Below are 22,846 nucleotides of genomic sequence, written 5' to 3'. Positions count from 1 at the left end.
AACTCCTCATACAATTTTTTTTTTGGGTACAAATATTTAAAAGTCACACTTCAATAAAATGATTCGAGCATAATTTATTAAGAACAACGATGTAAGGACCTAATCTTGTTTTTTTATATATTATTTTAAGATTGGATGGGGGAAACGCTAGCTGCCATAGGGAGAGGTAGGTTTTGTTTTATTTGGAAAATTGGGGGAAGCAATTAGGGAGTCACAGGTTGCCATGAAAAAGGGGAGAATTTGGTTTTATTTGGAAGTGGGGAGCAAAGACGTCCGAATTTTACTCTCCTTGCTGGCACCATCCAACAACGTGGAAGATATAAGGGGGTGTTGGGTTCTGAAATGAGAGAGGAAACCCTTGCTGCAAAATTGGTGAAGGAGGTGAAGTTCAGAGTTGCTGGAGTGAGAAAGAAACCTTGGCACTGGAAGTCTTGGAGAAGATAGATTCAAAGATTTAACAAAGGAAGTCTTCAAGAGGTAAGGGGAGCTAGATTTTTCGTTTTGATTAGTTAATTTTACTGTTTTTGTAGAAACCTAAAAGCTTTAGAGTTAAAAATGGAGGTTTTTCTGGTTTTCTGGAAAACCTGTGATTCTGCAGAATCTGCAGAATCGCGTTCGTCCAATTTGGTTTCAAATTGAACGTTCGTCCAAGTCGCTCGTAGGCAGAAATGGTATGAGCATTCGGTTAGGATATTCTAAGGTAACGAGCGTTCGCGGTCATGTTAGGAATTTTAGACGTTCGTCCAAACTGTGAATTAGTAATTTAGACGTTCGTCCTCAAATTGTATTCTGATGAAGTAATCCCGAACGTTCGGTCTTTGTATATTAGTGTGAACGTTCGTTCTTATATTGGTAAAATTAAATTTCAATCCTGAGCGTTCGTCCCTAAATCAGTAATTACAGAGAGTGATCTTGAGCGTTCGGTATTGGATATTAGTGATTGCAGTCGTTCGTCCTTGATATGAATTCTTAGGTTTCAAATTTAAAAGGTTCGGTTTTAGTGGATTAATGAGCGTTCGGTCTTGTTTCTGTATTAGCAATTCTGAGCGTTCGGTTTTGAGGTTTCAGTGATTTAAGCGTGCGATCTAAATTTGATATTCTTAGGTGTAAATCTGGAACGTTCGGCCTTTGGGTGTATTAGTATAATTTGATATTCTTAGTTTAAAAGCTTGAACGTCCGTTTTGGTGGAGTAGTAAGTGTAGTGTTCGGTCTTCATTTGAAATTCTAAGTTTGAATCTTAAACTTTTGGCTTTGGTGTATTAGACAGTATAAGCGTTCGTTCTTAATTTAGTATTCTTAGGTTTCCCTCTTGAGCGTTCGACATTGGTATGGTTGTGATGTGAGCGTTCGTCCTTGGTGTTGATGTGATTATGAGCGTTCAGCCTAGGATCTGATAACGTCCGTTCTTATAGTATTCAGGCAGAGAGCGTTCGGTCAGTTTTTGTTAGCGTCCGTCCAAATAGCATAGTGGTGTTCGGCAGTTATGTTCGGCATAATAGCTGTCAGCAGATAGCGTTTGTCCAGATCGATTTATGATGTTCGTCCAAAGAAGTGTTCGGCCTGTTGTTTAGCGTTCGCCCTGTAGCGTTCGTCCAAATCAATTTGGTGACGTTCGGCCTAGTGCTCGGTAATAACGTTCGTCCAAATAGAGTTCGTCCAAGTGCTTTTGCCGTTCGTCCAAACAGTGTCCGCCCAAGGGCTTTTGGCGCTCGTCCAAATAGTGTTCGTCCCAGTGGTGATATTTTCTGTTATGTGTTATATTATTTAAATATTTCGGTTACAATTTATGAATGCATCTTCATGTGATCCAGATTGGTTGAAAGTGTATGGTTATAAGTGGTTTATGATGTACATTGTTGATCCAAAAGAAATATCATGAGATTTAAAGTGGTCGGATTGAATGTGAAATTAAGATCTCTCGGTGGGATCGGTTAGTGTATTGAATGAATGTAAGAGGCTTCCATATGGGGGGTTATCCCTAACACTCCAACGGTCTTTCATTCTCACTTAGAGAGGATTGATGCGTGTGGTGGGAGTAGTGGGAGGTCCTAGGGTAGACGCTATCACTGGAGGTCTATTCCGCGGCAACGGACTAGCCTTGTGTATGGTCGGGTGGAACCCCTCGGCAATGACTTTGCAAAGCAGTAGAGGCCATCACAAGTGCACAACCCGCCCCAGCTCTACATACATTCTATGTCCGGACGTGTCTAGAGTCTTAACATGATAAGATGTTTGTCTTGATGAGTTTTATGAAATAAATGCTATATTGATTTAAAATGAATTGTATGATTGTCTGAGACCTAGGTCACCCTTGCATTTGTATGTGTTGCGTGTGTTTGCTTTCCCCCTCGCGATGATCATCCAATCCTTTGGATGTGAGCAGTAGGTGATGATGTACCTTTGGAGCGAGCTTTGGAAGTTGAGGAAGACCCAGCTCCTAGTGCTTAGGATTTCTACTAGTTATTATGTTTAATGGCTCTTTATTTTGAAAGACTTCTAGTCTTCACGTTATCTTAATTTGTGTTTTGGAGAATTGTGATCTTGTACTTAAGTTTTAAAAGTTTTCCAGTCAGACTTGGATAACTGTACTCCTTAATTCAATCTATTGTGTACTCTTAACTGCTTTCTATTATTATAATCGATGCATTCTACGTATATACATTGTTATATATTTTGGGATGTCACAAACGACACATGAAATAATTCTTCTTTGTTTTGTTATTCACTTAACTAAACAAAATTGCGAAGGGTCTTAGCAATTTGATGTCAAATTTGTTTTTAAAACCGTCTAGTATAATCGCACTTATCCTAAAGCTTTGCCTTGACAGTGACATAAATGTCCACAGTCTTCTATTGTTACTTTTTCTCCTTTAATTAATATTAATTTTAATGTAAGATTTTATTTTTCTGTTTATTTTTTCACCAAAAAGTAAATCCTTCCTGCTTGCTAATTTATTGAATATAAAAATGGTTAGAAGGAAAAGTTAGAAGTCTTCATTGAAATCCTTGGAGGATACTAAAAGATTGAAAAGCTTTTAACAAACGTAAGAAAGAAGAAAGGTAGAATATTAGTAAAAAATCTGACAGTAAAATGTCAAAGGTATAACAAATCGCAATAAGCGTTAATGATTTGTTTTCTCCTTTTGGTAAACATCGGAAATTTCAAATGAATACCTCTGTTGATGATTGTCACTTTCTTAGACACTTAATTAAAGCCATGAGAAAGGGAAAGGAAAAGGAAAAGAGTGTGTTTTACTTTTACGGGGAACATGCTTTCTTTCTATGTTTTTCTTCTGTCTTTTAGTCCCCTAATTCCCTCTATATCAATATTTTAAACCCAACCATCAACTTATATATTGCTCATCTTTTCTTACGGTATTTTACACCCATCAAACATAGGTAAAAAAAAACATGGTTAAAATTTCTTAAAAAATTTAGTTTTATTTTTCTTAAATTATGTTATCACTCTTTTTCTATATTTTGCTTACAAAAAATGAAAAATATTTTTTAACAACTTTTTTAAATAGATAGTTCGTGATTAGTTTATTTTAAATATATAAACTGATAAAACAATGTAAAAAATTTGTTAAAAAAAATTTAATATATCATAATCTTACAGAAATACTACTCTTGTGATCAAGTTGCACTTAAAGATTAAAAAAAATTGTTTTGGATGATACCAAAATAACTAAAAGTGTAGAGTAGAATATACATACGTATACATGTATAATATATTAATCTCAAAATGTCTATATACAAATATCATGTATATTAAAATTATTAGAACGATAAATATTTTTCTATCACGACTAATTTTGTCAGTAAAATTAATAATTAATCTTGATGAATAATTTAACAAATGAAATTATATATATATATATATATATATATATATGTATTATAATAAAATGAATACTTGATATAATTATAATTGTAAAAAAAAACATATATTTGAAGAAGTATTATTCTTTCATTCAAATAGTTAATATGTTTTACTTTAATGTTTTATTATTCAAAAATGAGGTTTTAGTAATGGATATCATGATATCATGAGATGAAGGAGAAATGCGTGTGAATAAGCACTTCTTTTTTTAAAATTAAATATTTCCTTTAACCTAATGTTTGGTTGGATGAGACGAAAATTTCAAAACAGTGAAATTCTGGAAAAGCCAAGAAGATGAAGTTTATGTATCATAACTTGAAGAGATTTAGAGAAGCCGTGAGGCTAAACCTGAAGCGTCTGGTTTAAGCTAAGACAGTATAACTCCTTGATCCTAAGCTCAAGGACCATCCTGGCACTGAATAATCACTCTGTTCGTGTAATTAATGCGAACCACCATTATCAAGAACCATACCTTAGCTAAATAATTTAAGGTTGCAAACAAAATGATTTCTTTTTTCTTCAAACTGATTCATCATATATAAAGCAAATTTAAAGTTTATAAATGCGAACAAATTTTATTTTTATTCTGTAAAATTATATTAATTTTAAAGTTTAATTCTTAATATAATATCATAATTATTTAGAATTTATTTTAGTATAAAATTTATTGTCAATCCTATATCTAATATGTATATATATGTTAGAAGTGTATCTTAGAAATCACACATTAATTATTTAATTTTGTAAAATTAAGTTAAATTTAAAATATATTTCTTAAGTGAAACTTACACGATAGAACTCTTAATGTTTTGTATGTGAAGATTTGAATATTTGGATGTCATACATCTTATCCAAGACGAAGAGCAATAATGAATAATCTGTGGAAGAGATTAAAATTTGATGAGATGAGGTATGGGAAAGGAAGAAACAAGGACAACTAAAGGTATCTTATCTAATGCATGCACACAGAAAAAAAAAAAGTGCATAGTGATAGTAGTGACGAATACAATGTTTAAGATACATGCGCCTAACATTGACTAGTTTGTGAATGGAGTGGTGGTATAGGACCAACATCTTAATTCACCAAAGAATGCATCTTCCAATACCACAAATTAACTTCCTTTATGGAACATGTCATCCCTTGTAATGGAGGTCATAATGCTCATATATATATATATATATATATATATATATATATATATATATATATATATATATATATATATATATATATATATATATATATATATATATATATATATATATATATATATATATATTAAGTCTTTTAGAAAATAATGAAATCATTTTAATAGTTTTATATTGTTTAAGAGTTGAGACTAAAGATAATGATATTTTGGTATATAATAGATTTTTATACTCATTTGATATTTTACTATTTTTTATTCTTTCTTTTATTTTTTAAATATAAAAGTTTATCATTTTATCATTATTTTACTCCTACAAAATATTATAAAATAAATGTAATGTGTGTCAAATTAATTATATAATTTTTTTTTGTTTTGGTGTCTATATTTATTTTCTAGTTTTATTCTTTAAATAAATATATTTTTAAAATTAAAATAATTATTTTATCAATGTAGAAGTTATGGAGGCAGCTTAACCTTTATAGGAAGTAGTACGAATTATAAGTTTTGAAGTAAGAAGATTAGGTGGCATGAGAACGTGCAAATGTGTTGAAGGAGTCAAATTTCGCCGTTCAGGGTTTGACAAATAAAGCATGGTCTGAAAATATCTATCATATGGGTTGCATATTTATTATCTCTCCGCCCTCCTAACATGTACGTCTTTGACAAAACTAAGGACTAACATGATGAATGCAACTCAGAATGAATAAAGTGGGTGTTATGTTGTTGTCTTTGATTCTATGGGTGCATATTTATTAATGCATATATTCTTTAACAAGTTTTTTTATCAGTTAAAATTTATTAATTCAAATTAACCTTTTCTATTGCTTAATAATTTATTTATTTTAAATTAAAAAAAAAGTATAATTCACATTTTACTTTCTCAATCTTTGCTTAAATTTTTAACCGATGGAAAAAAAGAGTAGCTTGACCATGCCATGGCATGACATGCTATATGTGAGAATTATATAAGATTAAAAAACAAATAGTAGTAATAATATTACGAGTTAAAAATGTTATCGGTATCTTAAAATTTTAATGAAAATTATAATTAGTTTTTTATTGAAACTTTTTATTTAATTTAGGTTTTCAATTTAAAAATGTCTGGATTTAGTCTAGGAGTTGTAGCAATGTTAAAAACTTACGGGAGATTTTAGTAACAAAGTACTCAAAAGACGCTACAAAACGAGATTAAGAAAAGTATAAATTAGTATAATGGGCTGAGATTGAGTCGTAATTAGAATTTCACTAATCTTAGGCTCATATAAAAAACTATAAATAGATGTCAAAGTAAAAAGGTAGGTGATCGCATTTATTGTGAATTTAAGACTTTATTTTGACCTCAGTTAGACTGTTTACTAACTTAAGCATAAGAACCTTTGACAAGTACCTCAGGCCGGTTTGGAGCATGAACGAAGGAGAATTTAGGCTAAGGACAGACACAGCTACTCAAACAACATAGAAATGAAAGTGTGAAGGTGTCGTTTGTGGAGTTGTCCGACTCTACACCCGAAATAGGTATAAATTTAGATATCAGAGGTCATGATTAAGGATGACAACGGGTCGGGTCGGACACAGATAATGCCTAGCTGCAACCCGACCCGAAAAAAAAAGTTCATTTGCTACCTGCCCACTACGTGCACGGATACCCATTTAAAAATATTCACTGATATTTTAAAATCTACGGACACCGTGGATACCCGCGGATACCCGTAAATATTTTAAAAAATATATATTTTTTAAATTATTAAAATAAAATTACAAAATTTATATAAATTAAATTAAGTATAAATTAAAATTTAATTTTAATTAAATTTAACCTTATAAAATATAAATTAATTTTAGTTTTTATTAAATTTAACTTAATAAAATATAATTTTTTTTGCAGGTAGCGGATATCCGCGAGTACAAATAGTATAATATTCATACTCGACCCATTTATAAGAAAATAATAAATATCCACGGATATCAATTATGTGTCGTGAATTTTATTTGCAGATATCCATAGATGCAAATTTTTTTACCGTCCTTAGTCATGATATACCTACTTACCCTTTTAAATAATTAAAAATATTTACCAAAATTTGAGTAGTATTTTTTAAATTATTATCTCATAGCTCAGATTAACAGCACATTTAAAAAAAAAAACTTAAGTATTTTCATTTTAACCTACCAAAAAAAATTAAGTGTTAAACTATACAATTTCTTTAATTGGAGTCAAATCCAAAATCAGATATATATGTAGTCAAAAGTATCTAGCTGGATCCAAACTTTTTTCAATCTGTGTCATGATATAGGTGTTGATTTCAAAACACAACGCAGTTTAAGTTTGAAGTATCAATTTCAAACCTGTAAATCAATTAAAATTTGTGATACATTTTGCAACAACTACTAAAAAGCCATCTCTTTAGACTTACGAGTAACTATAACAACATAAAATCCTTTACCGAGTAAGTATATAAAAAAATTGATATAAAAAGTAGGAAATGAAAAACTGGGTTAGAGTTATATACGGAGAGAGACAAGAAGAGAGAAACATTATTGTAATGTAAAAGGATGTTTATTTTGAAACTTAGGTGGTTTGGTGGTGGAAAGCGCCAATCAGCAGGTCATGGTCACAGAAACCTCCTCCATCTGTGTCTCACAATCACTCTATAGGTCAAGAATAATGGAGGGCCCTTTTACTTTTAGGTTTTCTACAACTCATTTACGCAATTCATTGTATTTTGGTTTCATGCATCTATATATGTATTCATCTTCTCATTCCTTTATTCCTTCTTTCTATAACCTAATATCCTAACCTTTGACTTATTCTCTAAACACAACACATTCCTTTTCTAAGACTAACTGTTTCATCTTCTTCGCCTCCATCATAAGAACTACTTTCTTTTTTCTTTTTTCTTTTCTCCAGAAAAGTAAAAAAATGAACTTGATGCCCCCATCATAGCTACAAACTACTGTATTTGTTTGTTTCAGAAAAGTAAATTTGAACTTGATGCCCCATCATGGATAAGATGTCATATCAAATTACCACAATATCAAATATCTCTTCTCAACTCGCAATATTCACTTTCTTTATTATTACCTAGTAACTTCGTCTTAATCAACACCTTGTCAAAATCACCATCTTCCTCATCACAGTTAAACCCTTTTACAACACTGCGAATAAAATATTATCACCACTTACAGTTTCTGCAAAGTTCGTTTCACCATCAAGGTGGAAATCTATTTTTCTTCAAAAGTAACAAAAAATATAAAAGCATAGCATTACGTTTTACTGGATTCTATCATAAGGATTTAAAAGAATTCTCTTAAAATTCAGCATTAACTTTTATTAAACATATTAAAAAATACATGTTGCTAACTAGACATATTTTAATATGAAAATTCTTCAATTTAATGTATTTTTTCTTTTTAAAAAAAATCCTTTTAAACGTTGTTTGTTTCAAGGTAATAAAGAATAAAAAAATTAATAAACATACAAATAGCACAAATTTAAAGATATTTATATTAAAGAAATTCATGATAAATAATATTTTTCAGACGTAATGATCAATTTAGTTATATATATTAAGAAAACATGTATACTAATTAATTATATCATGAATATTTTTATTGATTAATGTTTACGTATATATTAAATGATTAGATAGCCATTTGGATTATGTTTTATATAGTTTAATATAATTTATTATAATAAGAATATAATTGATTATATTAGTATTTTTTTACTAATATTTATGTTTTTTACTACAATAAAACAAATAGTTCAAATAATATGGTTAAAATGATAATTAAGAATAAAATAAAAATGAATAAGTAAATTTCTTAATGAATTTTAACCCAGATAGTTTTATTTTCTATTTTCTTTTATCACTTCCCTACTGCCCATGAACTTTTATTTTTAAATACTTTGTAAATCAAACAAATAAAAAATTAAAATTAAAATATATTTTGGAAGATTCGTTTTTTTTTCTTATTTTTCAACCACGTTTTTAATAATAATTCCTATTGTTTCTAAAAATTTCAAAAATACAATACTTCATGCCCTTATTTTCTCTAGTTTTCAAGAATAAGATACACAACCTTTGCATGTTTCATCACACTATTAATACACAATATTCGAAAGATTGCTTTCACAAGAAAAGTAAAAGTATATATATATATATATATATATATATATATATATATATATATATATATATATATATATATATATATATATATATATATTTTAATAAGTTTAATATGATAATAAAAAATTTACTATAATAATCTACTTAGAAATAAATTAATTTATATTTGTGAAACTTATTTTTTATAATATAATATTAGAGTATATTCTAATAAATTTTTATAGATATATATTTCATGCTATCTTTTTTATCAGTCTACGCATAAAATATATATTTTAAAATGAAAAAAAAATTGAATTCAATATTTCACATAAATTAAAAATACGATCAATTTACAGTATTTAAATATGACTTAAATATTTATATTACATTTTATAAAAATGAATTAAATTTAAACTCATTCCTTAATATAACTAAACTTATAATACTTTTTTATTTGCGTAAACATCCCTTAGACATAATTTTGTATTACTCCCAATAATATGTAGTGCATTCAATTCCATTACCAACTATATGATTTTTTTTTGTTACATCCATATCTCAAGTTTTGGATCACATTAATTAATTGATAAAAAGAAAATTATGAGAAATTTTCAAATAATATATATATATATATATATATATATATATATATATATATATATATATTCTTGAATAACAGTGTTAAGTTATTTATCCCTTAAATTTGATTTTGTGTATTATAAATTTGGAGTGTGAGGTATGGAAATGTAGATAGGTAATTGATAAACAGCATGAGGAAATGTCTGAAGTGTGCACATATACATACATAAGTGGCAAATTGTACACATGGATTAGAGTGGGGAAGGGAAGTGTGTTGCCTTTGTTGTCACAATCCACGTACTTCCGTCCATACCTCCACATGCTCATGCATCACACCATCCTCATCCATTTTTCTTTTTTTTTTTTTATAACAATAATCTTATTTAAATATTTTACACCTTTTTTTACTCTCGAATCAAATCTCTCATAATTAATTAAGTTCAAATAATAATCACAGCTCAGTCATACTGTGCCTATTATTTTAACCCTTTTCTAATGGTAACATCTTTTAAAACAATTTTATACAAGACTGTGTCATTTATTCTCCAGTTTAATCCAATAAAACTTGTTTAGTCCTTAAGTAAAATCTGCTTGAGAGTTGCCAATGTTAGATACAAATTGGTAGCCATTTTAAAGCCTTTTCTGTTTTTTGCTTAAAGTATAAAGACTTTGCTCTTCTTCTTTTTTTGTCTGTGGACAGTGGTGGGCAATTTTAAATGGGCTAATAGTTTGGATAGCTTTTGTAGGTGGTAATAGGTTATAACGGGCTTTCTTCCAGCACCCCTTATTTTTCTTATTTCACCCTCATATTTCATTGTGAAGCCCATTATAATCATGTCGAATATATATAAATTATTAAATTAATAGATAAGTAGAAATTATTATTCACTGCTATATTTACTTCTCCGCTTTCCCAGGTCACTTTCACGAAGCATTCAATTACGCCTTTTTTCAATGTTCTTCTTTCTTTTAACCGTGTTCACTTTCTTCAATGACGTTTTTGTTTAATGGTGTTTTTCTTCTTTAATGGAGTTCTTCTCAACAGATTTTGTGTTTTGCTTGCTTATCATCTGGTTCATGCCTTCTCACCCTGCACTTTTTCAAGAATATGTTTTACCCATCACACTTTATTTTGTTCTCTCCTTTCAATTTTGTGATTCTGTTGTGTAAAGATGCAAACCAAATAATTATTCTATTATCACGTCTCTTTTTCCTTATACATAACGAAATATACAATAAAAATATTTTTATATTATGCATTTTATTACAAATACTTGTGGGGGTGTTGCTCCCTTCACCACCCAAGTGTTTCTGCACCTCTCTACTATTTTTTTTATTTCAAAAATACTTTATATCTTTCCACTATTTTCTTTTATTCCAAAAATATCTTACACCTTTTCATATCCTCAATAATCTTTTTTTTTCTCTCTCTGCATTAATGGAACATTCATATAACTTATATTTAAACTTGTGATATATTACAAAATATAAACTTCAATATTAGTACTTCTACCATTTTCATTTTATAAACTTAAAAGTTAAACGCAAATACAAAATAATAAACATAATAATATTAATAGTAAATAATATATTATTATTATTATTATATACTAACTTTACAATAAGAACTAAATAAATTTCAAATCTTTAACAAATAATTTTTCTTTTATATTTTAAGTATTTAATAATATTTTTATATTATTTATCTAATAAATTAAATACTTTATTCAAGTTATTTGAGTCAAACATGTCAGTAAGTTAAAACATAATATAATGTCAAAAGTTATAGATATTAAATGTAAAAAAAAACACACACACACACATATATATATATATATATATATATATATATATATATAAACATCTTTCTAGAAATTTAGAACAAAATTTTATCATTTATTAAGTAATTTGAAGAGAGAAAAATATATTGAACAGTGAAAATAAGATTGAATCATTTAAGGAAAAGTGTAAATAAAATTTTACAATATATCACAAGTTTAAATCAAAGTCAATATAAATACTCTATTAATATGGAGAGAGACAAAAAAAGATTATTAAATATAGTGGAGAAGGTGTAAAGTATTTTTGAAATAAAAAAAATTAGTAAAAACATATAAAATATTTTTGAAATAAAAAAAAAATAGTGAGAAGTTGCGAACACTTGACTTGATGGTGGAAGGACCAACACCCATACTTGTGTTAAAAGGTGTTGTCAACTATAATATATGATGCCGTCAACTGTAATATACGTCCAACGTCATAAGTCCGTTTTATACAGTCAACTATTGTTTACTGCATTCCCACAATTACTAAGTACATTCCCATAATAATGGAAACCGTCTTTTTCTTCACGTCAAGTATCATCAAATGCTTTCATCATAATACAATTTCCATATAAGAAGAGTTTACAAAAATAACATTACATTTTGCAATGATAATTTCACAAATTTTGACACAGGGGTTCAAAATTATTAAATTTTCAACTTTCTATGTAAATAAAGTATTTTATATATCACCAAATACAAAAAAAACTAAAATATTAAATATTTTTAATAATTAAAAATTAACATATTTTGATAGAAAATGTGGAAGATGTTGTGGGTTCAACTTCTACTACTAATAATATTAACAACTAGATAAAAAAAAATAAAAGTATAATATTAGTAATTGTTTTGATTATCAAAGTTTGTCATAGTTTTTGTAATTGACGAGACTTATTTTTTCTTTGATATTGATCAATACTATGTGGAATTGATGTCTACATAATTAAAGTAACATTCATTGAAGTTATTTTCATGATATCAATAATTAGTTTTTTTTTTATATCAAAACTCCTCATTATCATTCCCAAACTCATATATCTCACAATATGGCAAAGTTAAGTCAATTACCGTGCTTTGTTTTACTTTTAAGTATCAAGATCCACTTTAACGATGTAATAATAAGACCTCACATTTAAATAAAAATAAAAATATTTCGTTAAACTCTTAATTCTCAAAATCACTCGACTAAGCGCTATAAAAAAACTTTGGTTAAACTTTTAATTCTCAAAATCATACAACTCACTACATTACCCTCAATATCAACTTAAACAAACTGAAACTATTGTTAAGATCATTCTAAATTAAAATCTTAGTTCAACCCATCTTCAAAGGTATGTTCACTTTAGATGATTGATTTGGAGGAGAATGAGTGAAAGGATTTGAGGGGATTTGAGAGTGAATTGATTGTTGTTTTTTTAGAAGATTTGGAGGTGAGTGAGAGCGAATTTGAAAGTAAAATTTGTGAAAATTAATGTAGGACACATAAAAAAATTGTTTAATTAATATAAATTAAAAATTACCAAAATGTCTCTAGTTATAAAAGTAATATATAATGATAATTGTTAATCTTATATATAATTATAAAAATGTGTATAAAGAGAAAAAAATAAAAACTAATTTTTAAAATGTAAAAAAACGGTAATTTAATAAATTGAAATAATAATAATAATAATAATAATAATAATATTATTATTATTATTATTATTAAATATGAGAAACACCAAATAAAAGATGAGAAACACCAAATAAAAGATGAGAAACACTACAACTTTGTTTCACACCTAAGAATTATGAATTATGGCAAGGGTATATATGAGAATTTCTCACAAACTCCTGCAAATCATACCTCTCATGGGATGATCGAAGAAAAAAGCAATCATGCGTATTTACTCACCTTTACTTCTTCGAAAATCAATCAAAACAAATATGAATTTTTTCATTTTAATTTGTATAAGCAAATTAGTGTGAAGAGAAGTTTCTTTATAAACAAACAAACCCTAAGTGTAAATTATAACATATAACACCAATTAATAATTAACATTTTGATTGAAAAAAAAAATCAATCGTAGAAAATATACAGTATCTGTAAAGACCAAGTCCAAATTACATAGAAGATTGATACTACTTTTAATATAAATTTTTAAATAATAAATTTATGAATCTTATATTTATTTATATGATGTTTAAATTTATCATTTTTACTTGTATAAAACTTATACTCACATTTTATCTATTAATAAGTAACTTAAAATACTATTTTTTTTTCTTAAATTGATCATTTTGACGCATTTGGATTGAAAATTTTCAAATCAAGGTTTAAAAGTGAACTATAATAATTAATTAAATTTGACCACATCTTAAAATTCCAATCATTAAAACCTCATGCAAGACTTAAAAACAAGAATTCCCATATATGTGTTTTCCTTGTAAATTGTAAATTAGTGTTGAAGAAAAAGATGAAGAAAAAAATACAAAAACCTTAGATAATCCCGATAACTCAAAATTATAATCAAAATTCAACCCAACATAAATTTAACTCCAAAAACTTCCCTTCTTCTTAGTTTTAGTGAAAGACAAAGTTCACTTCAAAAAAGATTTTGAAATTTGGGTGTTGAAGAAGAAGAACGAGGAAAAATGGAGAAAATGAGAAACGAAGAATGGTAATGGATTCCGTGGAATTGAAAACGGAAGGGAAAACTTTAATAAATTGAATTAAAAAAAATGTTTAAATTTTATGATGAAAAAATAATATAAATTTTTGGTTATCTCAACTTTCGGAGGAAACAAGACACGTTTTCGTTTTCAATTAATATTGATGATCGTAAAACTAAATAAACAAACTGCGATTGGAAATTAATATTATTATTTTTATTTTCACATATCATTTGGTAGATTCATTAAAAAATAAGTATTCAATTGCAAAACTTCAATTAAAATATATTTGTTTACAGCATAATTTTTATGTATTTCTTTGATCCTATAAAATTATTGTTTTTTTTTCGCATGACAATAGGTATACCAAGTGATAAGTAGCAAAACACCCAGGAAATTTTAAGAGAGTATTCCATTTTTTAGTAAAAAAATAAAAATAAAATGCTTTGTAAAAGATAGGTTTCGTGGATAAGAAAATTTAAATAAAAGAATTTAGAATTTCAATAAAATATTTATGTCACTTAAAACTATATAATTTCAAATTTCACCAAATTAAAATATATATATATATATATATTAATAAAAGATTTAAAGAATAATTCTGATGTTTTATTTCAAAGAGTAGAGTACCATATATATATATATATATATATATATATATATATATATATATATATATACATTTAAGGATCTTATAATCCTTCATCTATTAAAGGGATGACAGGTACACAAATCTGCACAAATTATAATAATATCTAAATTATAACTAACACAATATTTGATTGCCTAATATCCTTTAATAGAATATTTGGCATATTTTAACACCCCCACTCAAGTTGGTGCATGAATATCACACATTCCCAACTTGAATAGAGACTCATTAAACAATCTTCTTGATACTCCTTTGGTGAGAACATCAGCCAACTGCAATTCTGATCTTACAAAAGGAAATGAAATTATTCCAGCTTCAAGCTTCTCTTTGATGAAATGTCTATCAATCTCCACATGCTTTGTTCTATCATGTTGCACAGGATTGTGAGCAATTGCTATAACCGAAGTATTGTCACAGTACAAACTCATAGCTTCATTTTGTGTAAAGCCCAAATCTGATAGCACATTTTTAATCCATAAAAGTTCACATACACCTAGTGTCATGCCTCTGAATTCTGCTTCAGCACTAGATCTTGCTACTACAGGTTGTTTTTTACTCCTCCAAGTTACAAAATTCCCTCCTACAAAGGTAAAGTATCCAGAGGTAGATCTTCTATCATCTTTTGAACCTGCCCAATCTGCATCAGTGTACCCTTCTACCTTTAAGTTTTCATGATTTGAGAACAAAATTCCTTTTCCAGGAGCGGACTTCAAATATCTCAAAATCCTTTCAACAGCATCCATATGAAGCTTCCGTAGGTCATGCATAAATTGACTAACAACATTCACTGCATAGGTGATATCTGGACGTGTATGGCACAAATAAATTAATTTTCCTACCAGCCTTTGGTATCTTCCTCTGTCTATGCTTGTTGAATCTGAGCATTGAAAGAGTTTATGATTTTGTTCAATTGGTGTATCAGCTGGTTTACTCCCAAGCAGCCCAGTTTCCGACAGTAAATCAATAGTATATTTTCTTTGGCATAGAAAAATACCATGTTTTGATCTAGCTACTTCAATACCCAAAAAATATTTGAGGTTTCCAAGCTGTTTCATCTCAAATTCAGATGCAAGGTATTGTTGTAAACTAGAAATCTCATCTTGGTCATTTCCTGTAACAATCATGTCATCTACATATATAATCAAAGCTGTAATTTTTCCTTTTCCTCTCTTAAAAAATAAGGTGTGATCAAAGTTACTTGTTCTATATCCAAAAGCCTTCACAGACTTGGTAAACCTTCCAAACCATGCTCTTGGGGATTGTTTTAATCCATATAGAGCCTTCTTTAATTTGCAAACCTTCATTCCAATTGAATCAGTCATGCCTGGTGGAGAATCCATATACATTTCTTCTGAAATTTCTCCGTGTAGGAAAGCATTTTTCACATCAAATTGTAGAAGAGGCCAATCTTGGTTTGCAGCTAGCGACAAAAGTATTCTCACAGTATTGAGTTTGGCTACTGGTGCGAACGTCTCTTGGTAATCTACACCATAAGATTGAGTGTAACCTTTAGCCACAAGTCGTGCTTTATACCTTTCAATAGTTCCATCAGCTTTATGCTTAATTGTAAAGACCCATTTACAGCCCACAGTTTTCTTCCCTTTTGGTAAGGACACAAGATCCCAAGTGTTGTTTTTTTCTAAAGCTGTCATCTCCTCAACCATTGCTTCGGCCCATCTAGGATCTGCCAAAGCTTCCTGTACATTACTAGGAATAGAAATTGAAGATAATTGAGATACAAATGATGCATATGACTGAGATAACCTGTGAGATGACACATATTTACTAATGGGATATTTAACTTTGGCTTGGAGGTCTGGTTCATATTTAACTGGAGGTTGACCACGGTTAGAACGAGGTGGAAGAATATATTAAACAGTAGTAGACTCAGTGTTTGGTGTGCTGGTGGTCTCACGCAGACAAGAATCAATTCCATCTAAATTAGTATTATCAAAGATAGGATCAGAAGGTACCTCTGAAGAGTCAAGTTGAACCTGTGGAGAAGATTGAGCCAATTGGTTATGATCAGAAGACACTGTATTATCCAGCAAAAGAAGGGTCCATATTTAGGATTGGCTCACTTCCTGCAGAATGATCCTCACACAATAACTTATCTTCACAATCAAACATACCAACATCATGATTATGCACTTCACTTTCATTGCCTCCCTGAAGTGGAGAATCAACATAAAAAAATTCATGCTCATTAAATGTCACATCCATAGAAATATAAAATTTCCTTGATGGTGGATGGTAAGCACGATAACCTTTTTGAGTTGATCCATACCCCAAAAACACATTTGATCGCTCGTTCTTCAAGCTTTGTACGTTGATGTGGGTGTAAGTGAACATATATAACACATCCAAAAATATGAGGTGGTAAATAAACTATGGGAGGAAGGATACAATGATCAGACAACACATCAAAAGGCCTTCGAAAGTTAAGCACACTAGAAGGAGTACGATTAATTAAATAAACGGCAGAGCTCACAGCCTCACCCCATAAATGAGATGGGACATTACCATCTATCAAAAGTGATCTTGTCACCCCTAATATATGTCTATTTTTCCTCTCAGCCACTCCATTTTGTTGTGGTGAATAAGGACATGTAGTTTGATGCAAGATGCCTTTAGAGTTCATGAACTCTATTAATTCAGTCTTAAAATATTCTCCTCCATTGTCTGATCGAATGACCTTAATAGATGTGTTAAATTGTGTAACAATAAAATGATAGAAGGAACGAACCACATCACACACATCACTTTTATATTTAAGCAAATATACCCAGGTTACCCGAGTACAATCATCAACAAAACTGATAAACCATTTTTTTTCATTATGTGTAGATTGCGGGGCAGGGCCCCAAATATCTGTGTGAATTAATGAAAAAGGAAAATTAGTTTTGTTATTGCTTAAAGAAAACACAACACGATGATTTTTTGCCAAAACACAAGTTTCACAAAAAAAAAATCAGAAATATTGCATTTATGAAATAGTGATGGAAATAATTTTTTTAAATAACCAAAAGAGGGATGTCCCAACCGTCTATGCCACAACCAAATTTCTTTTTTGTTTTTATCTTGTATGTGATCGTTCGCAAGACAAGTCAATCCTTTTTTATGGTTTGATTGTGAGACATTTTCAAGATAATACAGTCCTTCACTCTCTCTACCACTAGCAATCTTCTCCTTGGAATGGATGTTCTGAAAAAGACAATGGGTTGGGTAAAATAAGGCAACACAAGAATGTGATTTGGTTAACTTGCTGACGGAGATAAGATTACAGTTTAATGTAAGAACAACTAAAACATCAGGAATCGATAAGGAGGGTGAGAGGGATATAGTACCTATACCTTCAATAGGAGATGAGACCCCATTGGCATTAATAATAACAGTTTTAGAACAATTAGAGGAAAAATTAGTAAATATATGAGGATCACAAGTTATATGATCAGTAGCACCCGAATCAATTATCCAATCACTATCCTTAGTAACAACAGAAAGATTAAGGGCAGAGTTAGATGTACCTGACTTGGTCACAAATCCGGCAGCCGTAGAAATATAACTCTTGGAAGCAGCGGAAGTTCCAGAATCATGTTTCTCCGATTGATTGTCATCGGAAGAAGCCATCAGAAATATTTAATGAAAAAAGGCACTGATTCCTATATCTTAGAGGATATCAGTGTTGGCTCTTGATACCATAATAAAATATTTAAAGAATAATTCTGATGTTTTATTTCAAAGAGTAGAGTACCATATATATACATTTAAGGATCCTATAATCCTTCATCTATTAAAGGAATGACAGGTGCACAAATCTGCACAAATTATAATAATATCTAAATTATAACTAACACAATATTTGATTGTCTAATATCATTTAATAGAATATTTGGCATATCTTAACATATATATATATATATATATAATTTTATTTTTTTTCTAAATCTATATTTTTTTTTAGTTTGGTTTTGGTTTGAACGATCACTGGTTTGACTTAACTCATGCAATTATTGGATGGTTGATTGTTAGTTGATTTGAATAACTTCTTTTATTGATGTTATTTTTTTTAATTGTTATAAATATTTTTATTGTTGTAAATCGATATTATTTCTTATTTGGTATCAGCTAGAGTTTTTTCTATTAATATTGAAGGTGTTATTTTTTTTTCATTCGTTAATTAGATTTTTTTAATTGATTGTTTTAGGTATAGAGTTGAATTTCTATACTCAAAGCACTTCAGATTGTCTCGAAGGTCGGATAAGCTACCTAATGGTCCTCCAGTTGGCATGTAGGGCGGACGGGCTTCCTGATGGTCCCCTTTCTTCTAAGTTACGTTGTTCGTTCTCCCTCTTCCTTTTTCAAGCCGTATGGGCGGGCACCTGTCAAAGGCACTCCAACGCTCAAGTTAGTAATGTAACCCAGCGGTTGGCAAAGCAAATAATGCATGTATATTGTGCATCGTGATCGTAAAGTCATACCTGAAACCTTTACCTTTCGTTGGCCTAATGACGACTCAATCACACCTTAATCTGCATTGGGGACACTAGGCGCTGAATGAGTTATTATCGTTTATAATCTAACCATGTAGTCGTCTTGAGGTGGTCGGCCTAGGAGGTGGTCGGCTTGGTTGGTTGGTCGCTCGGCCCAGTGGGTAGTCGGCCAAGGGATGGTCAACCTGGATGGTTGGTCGCTCGGCCCGATGGGTGGTCAACTTAGGTGGTTGGTCACTCGACCTGGTGGGTAGTCGGCTTGGGTGATTTGTCACTCGGCCTAGTGGTGTCAAGAGACCATGTGGTACATTGATGTTTGTCGTAATTAACTTGGTGTTCATGATGTCTACAATAATTATATTTTCTTTAACAAATATACATATGTTATCCTTTCATAATATTTAAGTAAGAGTACTTTTACTAATGTACATCAGAGGAAATTTTCAATGGACATTAATAATAATATTGACAAAAAAATCAGTAACCATCAGTGTTACAGCGTCTTAACTAAGGTTTCAATTGATGTCATATGAATTTTCTTTGATCAATTGGAAAAGTCTCAACAAACTTTGTCTGATAAATAAAACTAGCCATGATCAATTGCAAAAGATAATGAATATTGATATTTTTAATCATTAATAATTATTCGATGTTTACATATATTTTTCATTTTGTTGTACTTTAAGTATTGTATCTAAATAAGAAAATTAAAATTCACTAAATTTTGAATTGTCTTTTCAAGACAAAATGTTTGAAAAAAGAAATAATTTTAAATAAGTTAAATTCAAATGATATATTTGAATGTTTTCAAAGTTATAAATTCCTTACTTAAATAATACAATACAAGGTGAATAAATAATACATAAATGGGTGGTATATGATGAGTTGGGCTTTCAATGAGGAATACGTATGAAAGGTTTTTAATGAAAGATATGAATTGACAATTTCATACAAGTAAGTCAAGATTGTGATAATATATCAAACAAAAACTCTAAGGTTGGTTTCTAGGTCTTCTTTATAGTTCAATTAAAATGGAATTTAAATCCATATTCTTAACAATATTAACATTTTTGTTTATTTTGTAGTTATAGATAGAATTTGTATGTGTTTTGGTTATTTAGGCTATGCTCACTTTCAAATAATGGATTTGGAGGAAATTGAGTAGATGAATTTGAGAGGATTTGAAAAGTAATTGATTATTGTTTTTTAGAAGAGATTTGTAGGTAAGTAAGAGTGAATTTACAAGTTAAGTTTGTGAAAATTAGTGTAACTGATGTGACATTTAAAAAATAATTTAATTGAACTAGAATTAAATACAGGCACCAAGGAACAACCTCTTTCAAGTTGTATATGCTCAAATAAATACATCTCATCCCCTAAATTTGTTCTCGTTTTTCTTCTTTAACAGTATAATCATTTCATGCAAACACGACCTTAATGTTCATTTGTAACGTTAAACACAAATTGATAACTATTGTATGATTACTCTGATACAATTGTCAACATTATCTTTATCGATTGATTATGTTTAAGTGAGGAGTAGTTTGGTTTTTACAAATTTATTTTTTTTCTAATTTCTTTTTAATTAAAGTGTTATGATTTTAATTAGCTTCTAAAATTGGAATGTTTAAATGTTAGAATATTTTTATTTGAAGAGAAAATTGATGAAGTTTTGAGTTGTTTACAACTTTTTTTTAATGTTATTGTTTTATATAATTACAATTATTTGTATTAGTTGACTATAATGTTTAAATTGAATTTCAATATTTTTTTAATGAGAGCAATGGTTGGACATGGATTGAATTTTTCAAAATTTGTCTAAATTCAATTTAAATTCATTAAAATAGATTGGATCTAGAATCCATATTTATATTAACTAGATCAAACAATTTTTTTTTCAATCTAATTTAAATTGGATTAAATCTATATTCAATCTAATTTGTCTATTAGATTAAATACAACAAGATTGATTTAATATACTTGACTATTAGGTATATTAGACATGTGTTACGATGACTTTATTATACTTATATTAAGTTGACTTGAATTTGATCACTCAGCTTAACCTTTAGTCAGGATTAACTTAACACGATCTTTGTTTGAAATTAACTCAACGCGACATTTGGTTGAGGCTAACTCAGCTCAATCTTCGGTCTGACCTTTTGACCACATTAGTACGTCGAGTCAATCTTAAACCTTGGCCAAAGGCTCAGTTTTCTGTTAGGGCCAATTCGACATGACATTTGGTTAGGGACTGAGTCAATATGTCCTTTAATTAAGGTTAACTCAACATGACCTTTGGCAAGAGCCGACTCAGCTCGATGTTCCACTAGAGCTAACTTGAGTCGATTCGACCTATAATCAAAGTAAACTTAATTCAACTTTTGGCTTGTACCGACTTGGATCCACCTTCGACTTAGGTCGATTCGTCTTGACTTTTAACTTGGACCTACTAGACTTGACTTTTTGACTCAAATATACTCAGCTTGACCTTTCGGTTCAAACTCAACCTTTAACCCATACCTTATTCGACTTTAGACCTAAACTGATTTGACTTGACGTATACTATATTTATTTTGAATTTTCAAAACCCAAAATATAATTCTAATCTAAATTTTATCTAAATATTAAATAAATTGGTTTTAAAATAAAAAACATTAGATCTTTAGCTCACCTATTTGAGATTACCCGTGCAAATACTTAAAAATATGAATATTCTCTTTCTAATTTTTTCTTTTTAATTTTTGAGATTCAATAGCTCGAACACATATAAAAACACATAAAATTACTTTGAAAACAAATACAGTAATAAATGTATATTTAATAAATCATATATCATAAAATCATCACCTATTTATATGTAATAGGTTTTCACTAGGTGATCCTTATTTATCCATGTTTTAGTTTTAAGATTAACAACAAAATATTTTCCTATTTTATTTAATAAATAATATTCTTTAAGTCTTTAAAACAAGACAATGGATTTATCTTGTTGACAAACCTTAACACTTAACAATTCAAGAAATTCACTTTTATAATAATTATAAAATTAATGAATTTATAAAATATTTTTTATTATAATTAATTCTACAAAAATCTAAAATTATTTAGAAAATAAAAAATAACTTATTGTAAATATCGTTTGAATAGATTATAAATACGTTATGTATATATACAATATGATAATTAAGAATTATTATTGCAACTCACCTAATTGGTAGTGTTTTTATCTCTTTAAATGTTATTCTTCTTCTATGTTTCCACCGACTTGCACTTTAAAACTTTTTTTCCCTTCCTAACATTAATATTTCTAACTCACCGTTAAGATAATCAATTAACACATCCAAAATATTATCTATTTTAAAATTTGGAGCTCTTTCAAAATTTTAGGATTAAGGTAATTACCTAACTCTAACTTTTTTAATTATATGCTTAGAGTAATATTATATAAAAATGAAAAATTTAAATATGTTTTTAATTTTGAAATTTATACATGA

The sequence above is a fragment of the Vigna angularis genome, chromosome 3 (genome assembly GCF_016808095.1).
Source record: "Vigna angularis cultivar LongXiaoDou No.4 chromosome 3, ASM1680809v1, whole genome shotgun sequence".
Taxonomy (NCBI): Eukaryota; Viridiplantae; Streptophyta; class Magnoliopsida; order Fabales; family Fabaceae; genus Vigna; species Vigna angularis.
The sequence above is the reverse complement of the archived record's forward strand: the minus strand, read 5'-3'. Positions refer to the sequence as shown.